This window comes from Neolamprologus multifasciatus, chromosome 15, assembly GCF_963576455.1.
Source record: "Neolamprologus multifasciatus chromosome 15, fNeoMul1.2, whole genome shotgun sequence".
NCBI classification, from domain to species: Eukaryota; Metazoa; Chordata; class Actinopteri; order Cichliformes; family Cichlidae; genus Neolamprologus; species Neolamprologus multifasciatus.
Genome location: NC_140453.1, coordinates 30,024,554 through 30,039,407, shown reverse-complemented (window position 1 = coordinate 30,039,407; position 14,854 = coordinate 30,024,554). Strand labels below are relative to the sequence as shown.

Here is a 14,854-nt window from a genome sequence, read left to right as displayed (position 1 = left end):
TCTTTTAACTTTATGCATCAAGCAACAATTTAATTATATGCAACATTCTCTGACTGGAAGAAATTTGTTTAATATTTAAACCAATTTTCTGCACATTCCAGCACATAAAATTTTTTTTTTGTGTGTGTTTACACTCAGTCTTTCAAATAGATGCAAGTAAAACACAGCAGAAAATAAATAAAGTCACAGACTAGCGGTCCTGTTGCTCTATTTTCACCTGTAAAGCAGGAGTGGGGTAGGTGGAGGTTTACCCTGGTGCAGGTGTGCCGCGGTCAGTGGAAGAATCCGCGAGTTTCTCTGTGAGTTTCCCATTACGTCGTAGCTACTCGGTGTTTGCTCGGAAGTTTAGGGGTTTTTTCGCTGTAAAAAGAAGTTTTCTTCCCACGCACAACGGACACTAATGTTTTTGTCACTTTTTATGGAATCAAACTCAAAGTAAGGTCAGTACTTCCACGCTTTAAACGCTGCACGCTCATACTCTCTCTGCACTCGATATATGATCCATTGTTGATCTGCACACAGCTGTTGTCACGAACGTCGCACTCGCTTACGTCACTGTCATGAGACATTCTAGCAAAAAAATCCTGGTTTTAGTAACGCAGCGTTCCTACGGGAAAGTAACGGTAATCTAATTACTGTTTTTGCAATAGTAATCCCTTACTTTACTCGTTACTTGAGAAAAGTAATGTGATTACAGTAACGCGTTACAAGTAACATGTTACTGCCCATCTCTGCTGCTGACACAGGGCAAGAGGCACAGGTCACCAGTCTATCACAGGGCTGAGACAGAGAGGCAGGCAAACATTCACAATCATACCTACGAACCAACTTAGAATCACAAATTCACCTAACATGCATGTCTTTGCACCAGGAGGAAGCCAGAGTACTGGGAGAGAATCCCAGCAGGCTTGGGCAGAACGTGTCATTTCCACACATCAAAGGCAGCCGGCGGATTCAAACTCAGCACCTTGTTGCTGTGACACTGTTAACCACTGCACCACCGGTGATCGAGCCAGTCAATTTGGTATTTCTTTCAAAAACACAGCACAGTGTGACTGTTCTTGCAAGTAGTATGCATTCATGTATTTGTTGAAAGTTTGTTTAAGAAGTTCGTTTTCAAACCCTCGGGTTATTTCTCTGAGGTTATCAATAGCTGCTGCAATAGCTGCTGCAGCAGTCACTCCTGTGAACGGAAAACACTGCCAATTATAGATGCCATCAGCGTGAACGAAGGCGATTGTGTACAAGCAAAGGAAAACCTCTGAAACCACAAACAGTAACTGGCAGCACAAAAGTAACTTCCCATACTCTTGAAGTCAAAGGGGACCCTTTAACTGCTTGCTCTTTTCTTCCCCCAGCCTCCTTTGTCCTGTCCCCAACTTCAAATGTGCAGATTTGCGGCCCATGGGCGACTCAGATCCGGTCCCGTTGAGGTGAAAAATCCAATTAACCTGCAGCTCCAGCTGCCTTCGTTATAATCCCCTCCCATAATTATGAAATTACTAGATGCAGGATTTCAAATGAAAAAGGGATGAGAGCGACCTGCTCAGGAAAAAAAAGATGAAATAAGCCATTCCCTGCCAGTATACAGAGTTCCCATTTACCTCAAGGAGGAACAGCGATTTCCTACGACTGAATTTGAAGGTGAAACCCACAAAGTCCTTGTAATCAGAATAAGACAAATCCGAAGCACAAACACGAGGACAGTAAGGATCGTGAACTAGTCGTTGAGATTAATGGATAGACTGGCCAGACAATTATGCATTTAGACATCAATGTCTAGCTTATTGAAATATATCAAAACCCAGTGTGAGCGCTTTGCAGTCTCCAGTGGTGTAAATGTGAACTTCTGAAGGGCTTTAAGTGTTAAAACATCCCTCAGCTTCCTTCTGACGTGCCTGGCGTCTCCTGACGAAACAACTAAACAACAGACTGCAGTGAGGTGCGATACGTGGCGATTAACTTATTTGTATGAAGTTTCTTGATTGCATTTAAACTGTGAAAAAAATTAAAGCAGTTTCATAAATTTTCTTGCAATCTCATTAAATGGTAAATGGCCTGTATTTGTGTAGCGCTTTTCTAGTCCCTAAGGACCCCAAAGCGATTTACACCAGCGGTCCCCAACCCCCGGGCCTCGGACCGTGAGTCGTTTGGTACCGGGCCGCGAGAGTTGAGGCTCAGGTGTGAAATGTATAGTTTTCAGGGTTTTTATCGGTTTTCAGCGTTATTTTGTTATCGTTTTTATCGTTAACTCGGTTTTCCTTCGTCTTTTCACGTGTGTTATGAATAAATGTTCTTTTTTTTCGGTACCAGTACTAGTTTTATTTTGTTGTATTTATCCGCAACACCTTAAAGGCCGGTCCGTAAAAATATTGTCGGGCATAAACCGGTCCGTGGCGCAAAAAAGGTTGGAGACCGCTGCTTTACACAACCTTTCATCCACCCATTCACACACTGGTGATGGCAGCTACATTGTAGCCACAGCCGCCCTGGGGCGCACTGACAGAGGCGAGGCTGCCAGACACTGGCGCTACCGGGCCCTCTGACCACCACCAGTAGGCAACGGGTGAAGCGTCTTGCCCAAGGACACAACGACCGAGACTGTCCAAGCCGGGGCTCAAACCGGCAACCTTCCGATTACAAGGCGAACTCCCAACTCTTGAGCCACGATCATTAAAAGTCATTGTAGATGCTGTTCCAGCCTTTCACAAACAGAGAGCAAAATAAACCATTCAGTTCAGTTCAGTTCATTTTTATTTCAAACATTTCAAACGTGCCTTCACAATCATTACAAAATATCGTTCCATTATTTGTTTGAAAAGGAGTAGGCAGAAGTATTTACTTATTTGTCTTAAGGATAAAGGTCACTCTTTCGAGGATGCCAATGTTCACATTTTGGACAGAGAGGACAGATGGTTTGAAAGAGGAGTGAAAGAAGCATCTATGTCCACTGTGAGCGACCATCTTTGAACAGAGGCGGTGGTTTACGACACCAACTCTCTGCCATCTATAATCCAGTTTTGAGTTCCCTCCCCAGACGCCTTAACGCCCACTCACATCCTGGGCCATCTGACCTCAGGAATTCGCATGATAAGGTGGGGCCAGGTTTCACAATGAACTCACCCGAAACTCTGGCTGATTGGGACCCACACCCAGTTTCACACCTTGGCTCAGGCGATTAGAGGATCATCAGGGGGTCCTTTTGTCCCTCTGTGGGGGGAAACTCCCACCAGGTTTATATCTGGGACTCTCCACCATTTGACCTTAGAACTGAAGAAGCCTCTCGGATGAAGGTGAAACGTCTTCAAGCAACTTAAAGAAGTCCAGACGCTTTTCTTTGCAAGCTCCTTTGACTACTTATTTGTCCCTACCCCCTCAAGTTTTACCTCTCATTCATTTCTTTTAGTCTTAAATTAAACAAACAACATATGAAACAAAAGTAAAGCAAAACAAAATATACATAAATCAAAAACAAGAAACAAGAAATTAGCAAGCCCCACCACAGTATAGTTTCTTTCATATGAAAAATACACAATGTGTATATTTGCAGATACACAAGTTATAGAAAAACAAACAAACCAAAAAAGAACCACAACACCATTACCAGCAACATCACCGTCCTGGGTTAACCCCGTTTTCTTCATTCTTATACTTATTTAAAATTAGGTTTTTATATCTTACTTTAAACTGTTTTATGTTTTTACTTTCTTTTATTTCTTCTGTTAGTCTGCTCCATAATTTAACTCCTGCAATTGAGATAGACATCGTTCTTAAAGTTGTTCTAGCACTTTGTATTTTTAAATTCCATTTCTCTCTTAAGTTATACCCACCTTCTCTTTCTATGAACAATTTACAGATTTCTTTTGGAAGCAATTTATTTCTTACTTTATACATTATTTGCGCTGTTTTAAGCTTCACCAAGTCTTGGAATTTAATAGCTTGCATTTTGACAAAGAGTGCATTTGTATGGTCCCTGTACCCCACATTATTGGCCCATTTCTGTATTGTAGTTATTGTTTGTGTGTTACTTTTGTATGTGCATTCATCCCCAGACTTTTGAATTTGTCAAACTTGTCTTTCCTCACTCTTAGTGCAGGTCCTTCCATCTCAACACGCCTGCCTCCGTGTTGGATTAGCATGATTACATAGCTGTTGGATTAGTGCGCCCTTAACATTGACATAAACAATCGAAAGGAGTTCAAATAAAATTGTCATATTATAAACATGCAATGATGGAACCAGTGTACTGTTAACCAGAAATAAGAGAAAACACACAAGTAATTAAAGTGAAGCAGAAAAACTGAAGGCAATTATGTGATAACACACTTACGAAGAAAAATGAAATAAAATATAATATTTGTAGTGGCGGGTGTAGTAGTACCAGTACTGTATCATTTCATCAGGACTGTTTCTGACTAATATATGCAGTGCATCACACATTGCACATGTCCAGTTCCCACAGAGTTTAATAAATTGTATAATACAATTTTCTTATGTAATTACACGAGTTATCATATAGTTTTTAGTAATCAGGAATGATGCATTCTTTAAATCTTGTGTTCAGGTCCTTCACAGCAGAGAGACTCCGTCCTATCAGTAAATCTAATATTCGTCTGATAAACTCATTGGCACTTGCCGGAGGGAAGCCTCAAGCAATAACTACAGGATCTCCTGCTGTGTACAAGCTTCTGCAGGCCAATGCAGATAACTCCCACTCACAAGACACCTACTGTATGCCGTGTCTCATGTAAAATAATCCATTATAGTTCTGTATTCACACAGCAGCAACATCTTTATTCATCATTTGACAAGAGGAGAAGGAATATGTAACCAGTTAATGTCCACTCGCCTGCTTGTTTCTAAAGGACATTTAAGAAGGAAATACGATACGGCTGGAAAGCTACTGCAATCGTTGCATTGCTTTCATTCTAACCAGGATATTCACAGAGACATAACAAAACACATTTTCCCGTAACTTAAATCACAGTGAGTCAGACAACTCGGATATCTAAAGCAAAATACAAAAAAACAGACACAAGTGATAACACTTAAAAACACATAAAGTACTCGTGTTTGCACAGAGAAATATTCAATGGCATCATAATCAAAGGTCTGAGCAGATAATAATAATAGCAATACTGCATGGTAATGTAATGCAGTACTGATGAAAACATTACATACGTGTTAATATACAAATTGTAACTGTTGGAATCTTTTTGTAAAATATGCATTACATTTTTGAGGCTCATTACTATATTTATAATTGGTAAACAGAAGTGGGGGGGGGGGTAACCTTGGTGTGCATTCCAGCTGAATATTGATTTTAAGTTTCCTTGCTGGTGGCAAATATGCAAGGAGGCTATGAAGACAAGATCTAAAATATATTATGAATGTCTCTGTTGGATTGTAGTTTCTCATTAAGATTCAGACGGGCCTTTGCAATGGAACCTCGTCATGCTAATCCTGGGCAAGTGGTCCCACAGGGTCCCAGGAACTGTGCGCGAGCATAACCTCGAAGAACATTTTTTTGTTCGTCCGTGATCTTTGTCATATTACTTGGATCGCCTTTGTGTTGTCATTGTCCTATTTGTGTAGTAGTTTGTCTTAGTCAAATATCTGGTTATAAGAGCAAAATGCACAGCTTGCTCCACTTCTCTTCGCCGTGAGAGAGAACAGAAAGAGAAAAGATTTTCCATACGAGCAAAGCAGCCTGCATTTTTCAGAGTATGTCCAACAAGTGTTGAAAAAGCAAAGAAATGTTGTTGTTTATGAAATGATTTGGCTTCAGGTCACTTGTTTTATTAATGAATAATCAGTTATGTGTTCAAATGCAGAATAGTCTGACCTAAAGCAATAAAACAAGAACAAATAAAGCCATCAGAGAAAATGAATATACAGTATGCGCTATAATTTAATGTCTACTGAACTGTAGGTCAGTTTCAATATAGCATGAGTGAAGTGTTGTGAGATCTAATCAGATTTCATTTTATTAAAATGAGAATGCAGTTCTAGGAATCCATCGCACTTCTCTGATGCATATCAACATCTTTTGTTTTCCCGTTTTACTCTTGGCCAATAACGGCACACGGAGCTACTTTGTTGCCTGACTATGTGCAAATACGTCTTAAAGTAAAGAGCCACAGTTTAGAACGGCACTGGTGAAATGTTTCAATTGTCATCATTGTACAAGAATATAAATAAAGGGTGTCCGAGTCGTTTCTGTACTTTAAACCAAGCCCAACACTTTTGCTAGTGGCTGGATGGTGCTATTATATGCAGTGCCATTGTTGCATCCTTAGAGGAAAGCCCTGAAATCTATCCACAGTACATTTCTTAGCTGATGAAATTACTGGCGTGACCTTTAAAGCCTCCTCTTTAAACTTCTTATGTCTGAAACGACAATAAAATGTCTTGTCAATCATGTAAATTACATCTCAGGTTCAATGGATCACATTGCAGATAGGAACAGAGAAAAGCATTATGTTGACTGAAAAAGGGAGGGCAAGCAATTAATGATACCTGAGCTGGGGTTTCAGATCCCCAACAATCATAAACGATCAGATGGTCTAATGTCAGGCATGCTTCCGCCTTCCAAGTCATTTCTCCGTTAATTCAGAAGGATAAATTACTTTGCGCTTATTTGTGATAATCACAGTATTGACACTCAGCTCTATGAATGGTGCCTATTACATGTTCTAGCAAAAGCCCTGGAAATGGACTTTTATTATGAAGGTATTTCAATAAGTGTAATGGAATACGCTCGTGCCTCCACCTGATTGATTAGTTTTACCCTTTGTGTACAGCCTGGCTGCAAAGGTCCTCACTTTCATATCATTTTAATAAGCGACTCAGGCCTGATGTTGTAATTAAATGCATAAGCCTACACTGTAATGCAATCATTACGGCAAATGTTCATTTTGCTGTCTGGCTTTTGGGGAAATGCAATATTTCCTCGCTGCACATGTACTCTTCAACTAAGTTAAAGCAGAGCCTGGGGGATTCCAACAGATGCTCGATGGTTGTGTTGTCTCGAGTACATCAGGGCTTTTCAGCTTGAAGGTGATATCAAGTATGAACCGCATTACGACTCACTTCGACGTTATGGCTCACAGCTGTGGCTGGGTAGCTCGGTGAAGTCAGTTCTTCGGCCGATAAAGGAAGAACAGCTGGATGGCTGAATTTTTTGGGCTTTAAATGCAGTCGGGCTGGTGCAACTTGAAAGAAACGACGTCAAAAAAATTAAATATTTATGTATGTCAGCAGTGCACTATTGAGATTAAGATCAGGAAGAAGAAATCATGTGGAAAAGCGTAAAGGTATGTTCATACTACATAGCTCTGACACCGGTTATCTAAACCAGTGGTGTGGGCGTGGCATACAGGAAATTTAGGTAATCGAATGCATAAAAGCTTTCTGCTATAGGGCAGTGCCTCTTTGCTTTATATATAGCAATAGCAGGACTAACAACATATTCTAAACTTGCTTTCTCAGGTGGATGAGTTTCATCATTTAAATGCATGTATGACAACAAAAGCACTTAGTGTAAAATTACAAAAAAATGCATGCTTCCATGCAAAAACCCTATATACTCTTAACACATCTGCACTTTGGGCGGAACCTTTGATGTCCCTTTTCAGGAATTGCGGGAAATGTCTCTGTTTGTTTTTGTGTCCAACAGTAAAATGAGTCTCTGCCCTTGTACGTTAGCTTGGCCACTGGAGATCGGACACTGTGTGGCTGTGAAGTCATGTGGACTAGTGGACGTAGCAGCCATGCAAACAACCATGTTTTGACTTTGATACCCAGTGTTCTCAATGGCTCAACTGGAATAGGGGGAAGAAGGTGAGATGAATCTATTTATACCTTCTTGTTTCACTGATGGCTAATGTCGCCACTGAAACAACCTACAACAGGACACAATTTGCTTCCACACAAAACCTGCAGTTTAAAAAACAGACACCATCATGTAGATGTAGTCTAACAAACAGCTTTTCTTTTTGGTTCAGTAGGCAGACAAGATTAAGCACTTAAATTCCAGAGGCACCCCCGCCCCAGGCTAAAATAACAGATACCATCACTGCCCACACAAGCTAACTGCAACCCCTGCATTCAGTGATTTTAAATGGGGTCATTTAGTAGCACAGATGCCAATCCTATTTTCACATTGAGTTTCAAGTTGCTGATGCCATATTGAGATTTCTTTTTGGATGCGAAAAATAAAAAAAAGCCTAAGCCACTTACATTTGTATTCACAGGGCGGCTCCAGTATCTGCAGGGCCTGTCTTTATGTGGCCAGTGTGCCAGCAGTGTTGGAGGAGAACCAGATGCAGAGACTCACAAGTGAAACTGAGGCCACAGCCACAGTATCAACATGTGTCATCTGGATAGACGTGTCAATTTAAGTGTGCCGCATGCAATGCGCTGTGCCTTGAGCGGCGCTCCATGCATTAATTTCCTGTTGTCTGAGTTCAAAGTGTTTGTCACCCTGTGTCAGTCACATTGCCGGCTCCTCTCTCGCTGCTCGGGGACCCCTCTGCAGTTGCAGGAAATGTTGTTTTCCCTCAGCAGTACACTGGGTCACTTGGTCGATAGCGGCAGAGGTCCGCTGGGGTCAGGTCAGCTGACAGGAGTACCCACTGTCACCACTGCATGATAAAATGCTCCGAGGATTAGTGGCTAGTCTCCAAACGGAGGAGGGAGGAAACATACAGACAGATGAGTAAGGGAAGAGGTAAAGGGTGATGTTACAGAGGAGAGTGGGTGGAAGTAGAAAGCAGTCGAGCCAAACAAAAATTGTACTCTGCAGAAATTCTCTGCTGTGAGCGATATGTAACGACCGTGTGAGAGCCTACGCCTGGTGGACAAACTAGACGGCTGGACAAAAACAAAGGTCCACTTGATTAAAACAGTGCTGCAGATTAACCAGGCCCTCTGTACATATTTGCTCAGAAGCATTAATCAACACTGGATAGACTACTCTGAATAATAAGCAAGGTGATTATACAGCCCTGAAATGCTGCTCGTGTGCATGATTTGGGCATGAGCTGGTTTACAAGCCACTTGATGGTTGAAAGTGATATAACAACACCAATTGTGAAACACAATAGTAAATCAGTGAGCAATCAGCGTGTGTTTTATTTATTTTAAAATTCCCACCTCCACCAGAAACATATCTGATTAATGGTTTAATTTAACATCTGCGAGGAATCAGAGATGCTTAAAGAAAAAGCTACAGAAATAAAGTATCGCCGTTTTATTTACTGCGTGATGAATATAATCAAATCTTAAACAAATACGTCGAAATGCTGACTTAAATGTTAATCTTGTATTTATTTACTTAGAAATTAAATCACTTCACAAAATGTGATATCCGTGATATTAATACACCATTTTAGCAGCAACGCTGTGCTCCGTGAGCTATGATTAGGCTTTCGTGATGGTTAAAATGTGCCTTGTTTTCCTCTAAGTACTCATTATGTGAACAATTTACTAACAGAAATGAACTCTTTCTATTGTTATTATGCTTTTTTTTCATGAAAACTTCTTTGTTTTGGTCGCCACCGGAAAGAGATCCACAGCTGACAGCCAACATTATGAATTAGTGCATATTTACCCAAAAGCTGCCACCACGACTCATGTTATCTTTAATTCACAGCAGTTCAGCAACATCACAAACCAACCAAAAATATTATTGACTCATAATATATTGATATAATTGGCATTGATTTGCAATCTGACACTTTTTAGTGCCAGTTTCCATTTGACAAAGAAGCCAATAACAAAAAGGCATCATTATAGCACATCCTCTAATTAACCTCATGAATATATATTGGTTTGTTTGGTTTGTCTTAGATTTTCACCTTTGCATCTAATCATCACCCTCAGCCGCAGCAGCTCAACGTTATTAAGCCACAGCACAGTGAAAGAAAATGCTGACTTATCCTTTCGCACTAACACCACATTTATTCCGATGCATTTTTTTCCCCCCATATCTCTTACAGCTAAAGTTGACCGACTGATGGGCAGGAGACAGCGTCACTTTTCAACTTCCCTCAAACTGACTGACAATGATCGTTTTAAATCCTCCTCACAGGATTGCAGTGCTCAAAGTAATGGTGATAAGTACTAATTGGGGTCATATACGTCACGGTTAATTCCCCAGCCTTTACAATATAGTTTACATGGCATCACGAGTCTGCTCACAGTCAATCTGGAGAATCCATTACATCAATGAGAAAACGTTGTCAGCAGTCAATTAATATTGGAACAGCCATGCAGTGGGCAAGCCACTTGCCTGTCTTAAAAATGCCTGCAAGTGAAAGTATTAGGAAGGATTAAGAAATTAATCTTGTAACAGTGCAAGCAGGTGACAGGAAGCTGAAACAACTCAGTGCAAGAAATTTAAAACTGGTCATAGTGGATTAAAAGCAAATTTACATTTGCAGGTCTAGTTTGATGCTTTTCAGTGTAATTCTCATATAACCTTTTCTCCACGTTATTTATCCTGTGATGGAAACTGTTTCTATTTCATTTCTCATTTCCTTTTATGCTTTCCACTACCTCCAGCAGGTGTGCAGTTGGGAATATTTGGCATTTAAAATGCATTCCGGTCACCAGGATGAATCGAACGCTCAGGCTGGGGAAGACCAATGCTAAGGATGACTAATATCGCTAATATCCTGTTTTAAACCAAGGTTTGAATTTTTCAACCGGGAATGCGTTTTTGTGCTTTCTGTCCTAAATTCAGAAGGGCTAATGGCTTATAGATCACAAGAGAAAGACCATTTTTCTGCTACATTTGCTACAAGTTTAAAGGCTTTCATGGCTGAAAACTTCAATTTAATAAAGTGGGATCGATTGAATCTCAGTGATTTAGATGTCACTCATAGGGAGTTCCCTGTTTTGTTTGTCTAGTGCACGAGGATGCACACATGCAAACAAGTGAGGCATTTCACATTATTCCACTGAGCTATAGGCTATAGGTGGGGGAAATGCACTCTGACAAAGTCAGTCATGGGCACGGGTGCCGCCAGGGATTTGGGGCCAAGTGAAGAAAAAAATATCATTAAGGGCCCCACCAGTTAATATGACAATGTGAACACATGGATCAGTATCTTGCTTACATAAATAGATTTTTTGATTTAATGCAAGACTGCTGAGATATATGGAACCCATTGACATTTTTACATATTATACATATATATATATATATATATATATGTATATATACATATATATATGTATATATACATATATATATATATATATACATATACATATATATATATATATATACATATACATATATATATATACATATATATACATATATATATATATGTATATATACATATATATATGTATATATTTCTGTGTGTGTGTGTGTGTATATATGTATATATTTCTGTGTGTGTGTGTATATATGTATATATATGTATATGTATATATACATACATATATACATATACTTATATATACATATACTTATTTAATGCAAGACTGCTGAGATATATGGAACCCATTGACATTTTTACATATTATACATTCTGTGTCGGGCCGAAAAATAGCTTTACTTTGTTGTTTGGGTCAACTTTGCTAGCGAGAGACAGAGAGGCTCTGAAAGGCTGCTCCAACTGAACTTATTGTTTTTGGAGAAAAACACGAACACGGTGTACAGTCGAGTCTTAATAGCTTACTTACAACTGGGCTCGTCAGGCACTCTTCTTGGCTGCAGTGGTTATTATTATATTTACATGCTTCCAGCTCCCGTTTCTGCTCGATGACAGCTCGTACTTTTCCTTTTTCTCCCTCCCTCGCTCACAGACACATAACGTGTATGGCAGTCCATTCTCCCTGCAGCACGGACTACACTGCCCATGATGCTACATTCTTTAGAGCTATACCTGTAGCATTCTGCCTATTAGCTTAGCACAACAATAACAGGCGCTCTCTCACCCAGGAAACACGCAGAGAGAGAGAGCGTCACCCTGTAACCATGGCAACCATAACGCTGCCGCCTGGAACAACAGAACGTAGCTGTCAAACAAAACCCAAACAGTCCTGACCCGCCACAATATGAAACAGGGAAGTACCGCCGTGTAATCCATTTATTTCAACAAAGTAACTGTATTCTAAATACCACCTTTTTAAACGGTAACTGTAACGGAATACAGTTACTCATATTTTGTATTTTAAATACGTAACGGCGGTACATGTATTCCGTTACTCCCCAACACTGTATATATATGTATATACATATATATATACATATATATACATATATATATATGTATATACATATATATATACATATATATACATATACATATATATATGTATATATTTCTGTGTGTGTGTGTATATATGTATATATATGTATATGTATATATACATACATATATATACATATACTTATATATACATATATACACATATATGTATATATGTGTATATATGTATATATAAGTATATGTATATATACATACATATATATACATATACTTATATATACATATATACACATATATGTTAGGCATATATATGCCTAACAATCATAGGCAGTGTGCAAAATATATCCAGAGCAATACACACTGGCTTATAGTGTGTAGGAAAAATTGCCCTGAACTCACCTATTTCTTCGGATATCAGTGGGGCTGGTTCACTGTCATGAGTGTGAGTTTGGGGAGATGCGTGGGACAGCTGAGCCAGAGGTTTGCCGTGGCACCAGGTCGTCAGATTAGTGATCAAACATATGTGCGGAGGATCTGCCTGCACCAATTACACGTTGGCTAAAGGAACACAAACACATTATTTTCTGTTAGAAATGAAGTAAGCTAACTAATACTAGGAAAGTCAAGCAGTTTCTTTCATATGGACTTTGTTATGAGTTTAATTTCCACCTCTTAATTTCTTTTTTGAAACTGGACCTGTTTTCAACGGTGAGACTCTTCCGTCTGAGCGCGTGCACCTGGACCAAACCAAATCATGAAATAAGGACGCAGGGAGGGGGGGCGGCTGGGTCAGAGGGTGACTGGATTTTATTTTTTGTTGCCAAACATAAAGCAACCTGATTATTGTGACGGTTAATTATTGTAATAATTTTCATACTAAAAAAAGACAAGTTGACTAGTCTACTGTTTACTAGTTAGACATCACTTTTCTCCCCCTTACGGCGCCCCTGACCGTGAGGTCCATGCAAGCGTAAAAACTGTAAGTATGCCAGTAGTGATGGGATTCGGCTCTTTCACTAAAAAGAGCCCGCTCTTTTTAGTGAAAGAGCCGAATCTTTCGGCTCCGAACCGGCTCTTCATGTTGTTTTGTTGCTTTAATTAATTAATTATTAACAATAATATAAAATTATGCACAAAAGGAATTACTAATGTAATGTCCATATATCAAACGATCACTATGGCATTACTGAGAGTTGAAAAACTGTCTAAAGTCTTTCATCTTTAATAAAATGATCAGCGTTCTGCTCTACCAGGTGTAACAACTGAGTTTAACATCCAGGCATCCATGAAAACGGAATTTATGACATTTAACAGAGTTAGAAGTTAGAAGCTAGCGAGCTAACTTCCTGCTATCTAAATACAATATAGCATGTCCTGACTGTGGGGTTTTGGAAACAATTCAAACGTACAGCTCTGTTATCACTTCCAACATAAATGAAGGCAGAAAACTAAACAGCAGGGACGTTTGTAGGGTTACTGGAGTTTGGCTAGCTGGTATATAATAATGTGCTACGTGACCGCTAGCGACACAGCTATGTTAGCATAATATAAACAAGCTAAATTTTTTTCCACTCAATAAAAGTTAACGTGAGTGTTCTCTGTGGTCAGGAACAAATGTAATCGCATGGCAGGATGCTGTAAAAGGACCAAACTTCAGCAGGAGAACAACTGAGATAATCCATCCACAATACGAGGTTAGTCGTTCATATACTGCTGCATGGGCTGGGCTGTAGTTACATCCTAAGGTTTTAAAAACTGAGCTTAGATAAATGATTAGCGGTAATAAAAGCTGAGGGAGGTCAACAGTGATCACTGACTGTTTTAGGAGCTTTTTGAGATTAAATAGAAGAAAATACAAAACATTAAACATGTTAACAACACAAAAGCATATTAAACGCAGACTACTTTAGGCCCGGAAGTAGGATTCGTCATGTCATCACTTAACGACCGGATACCTTTCTAGTGTGACATTGGCTGTGTCCCAATTCAGGGTCTGCACGCTTGAAGTACGCGCACTACACGTACTACTTACGGTGTGTACTATAAGTACGAGAAGTGCGGAAGTGAGAGGCTTGTGAAATGGGATGGTCTAGCCTCCGTTGCGCTGTTCAGGTTGCCTAGCAACCATGATACTAACCGCTAGAAGCTATATTCAGCTTTATTTGACAGAAATGAAGGAGAAAAAATGTTTTGTTGGTCATTCATTCTTGTCATGACATCACTTTGATTAGTTGAGTATCTGAGGCTGAAACCACAGGACTGTAAAACATGATAGTTGGGCTTCATATCTGTGCTGAACAGTCATTTCAAGATTAGTTAGTAAATAACAATTAGCTAATGTTTTTCATGAGACTAAAGTCATCACACTGTGGTAATGTGAATATAATATGGCCAATGTTATATGTATTGTAAGCGGAAAAAAAGTGCGAGAGAGAGGGTGAGAGAAAGAAAAAAAAAAACCCCATGGCTCGTGATAATGAGCCAGCTTGCATCGTTCATGTCAAAGATCCGGTGTTCTGACAAACCATCCTACTTTGGCAAAACGCCCCACCGTAAGTAGTTTATGCACATTTCTGCTGTCACAGAGTAATTCCAGCACCAATTTATGTAGGTATGACGGTTTG

At 39.6% G+C, this 14,854-nt stretch overlaps 1 long non-coding RNA gene across 1 annotated transcript in view; it reads right to left on the bottom strand.

The window, feature by feature from the left end:
* LOC146502415 (uncharacterized) overlaps positions 1 to 13,216 on the bottom strand; it is a 28,499-nt gene extending 15,283 nt beyond the window's left edge. Inside the window, exon 1 of the long non-coding RNA XR_014869600.1 lies at positions 12,630 to 13,216. This is a non-coding gene — a long non-coding RNA (uncharacterized LOC146502415). The remainder of the gene's footprint in view (positions 1 to 12,629) is intronic.
* Positions 13,217 to 14,854: the final 1,638 nt, after the last annotated feature.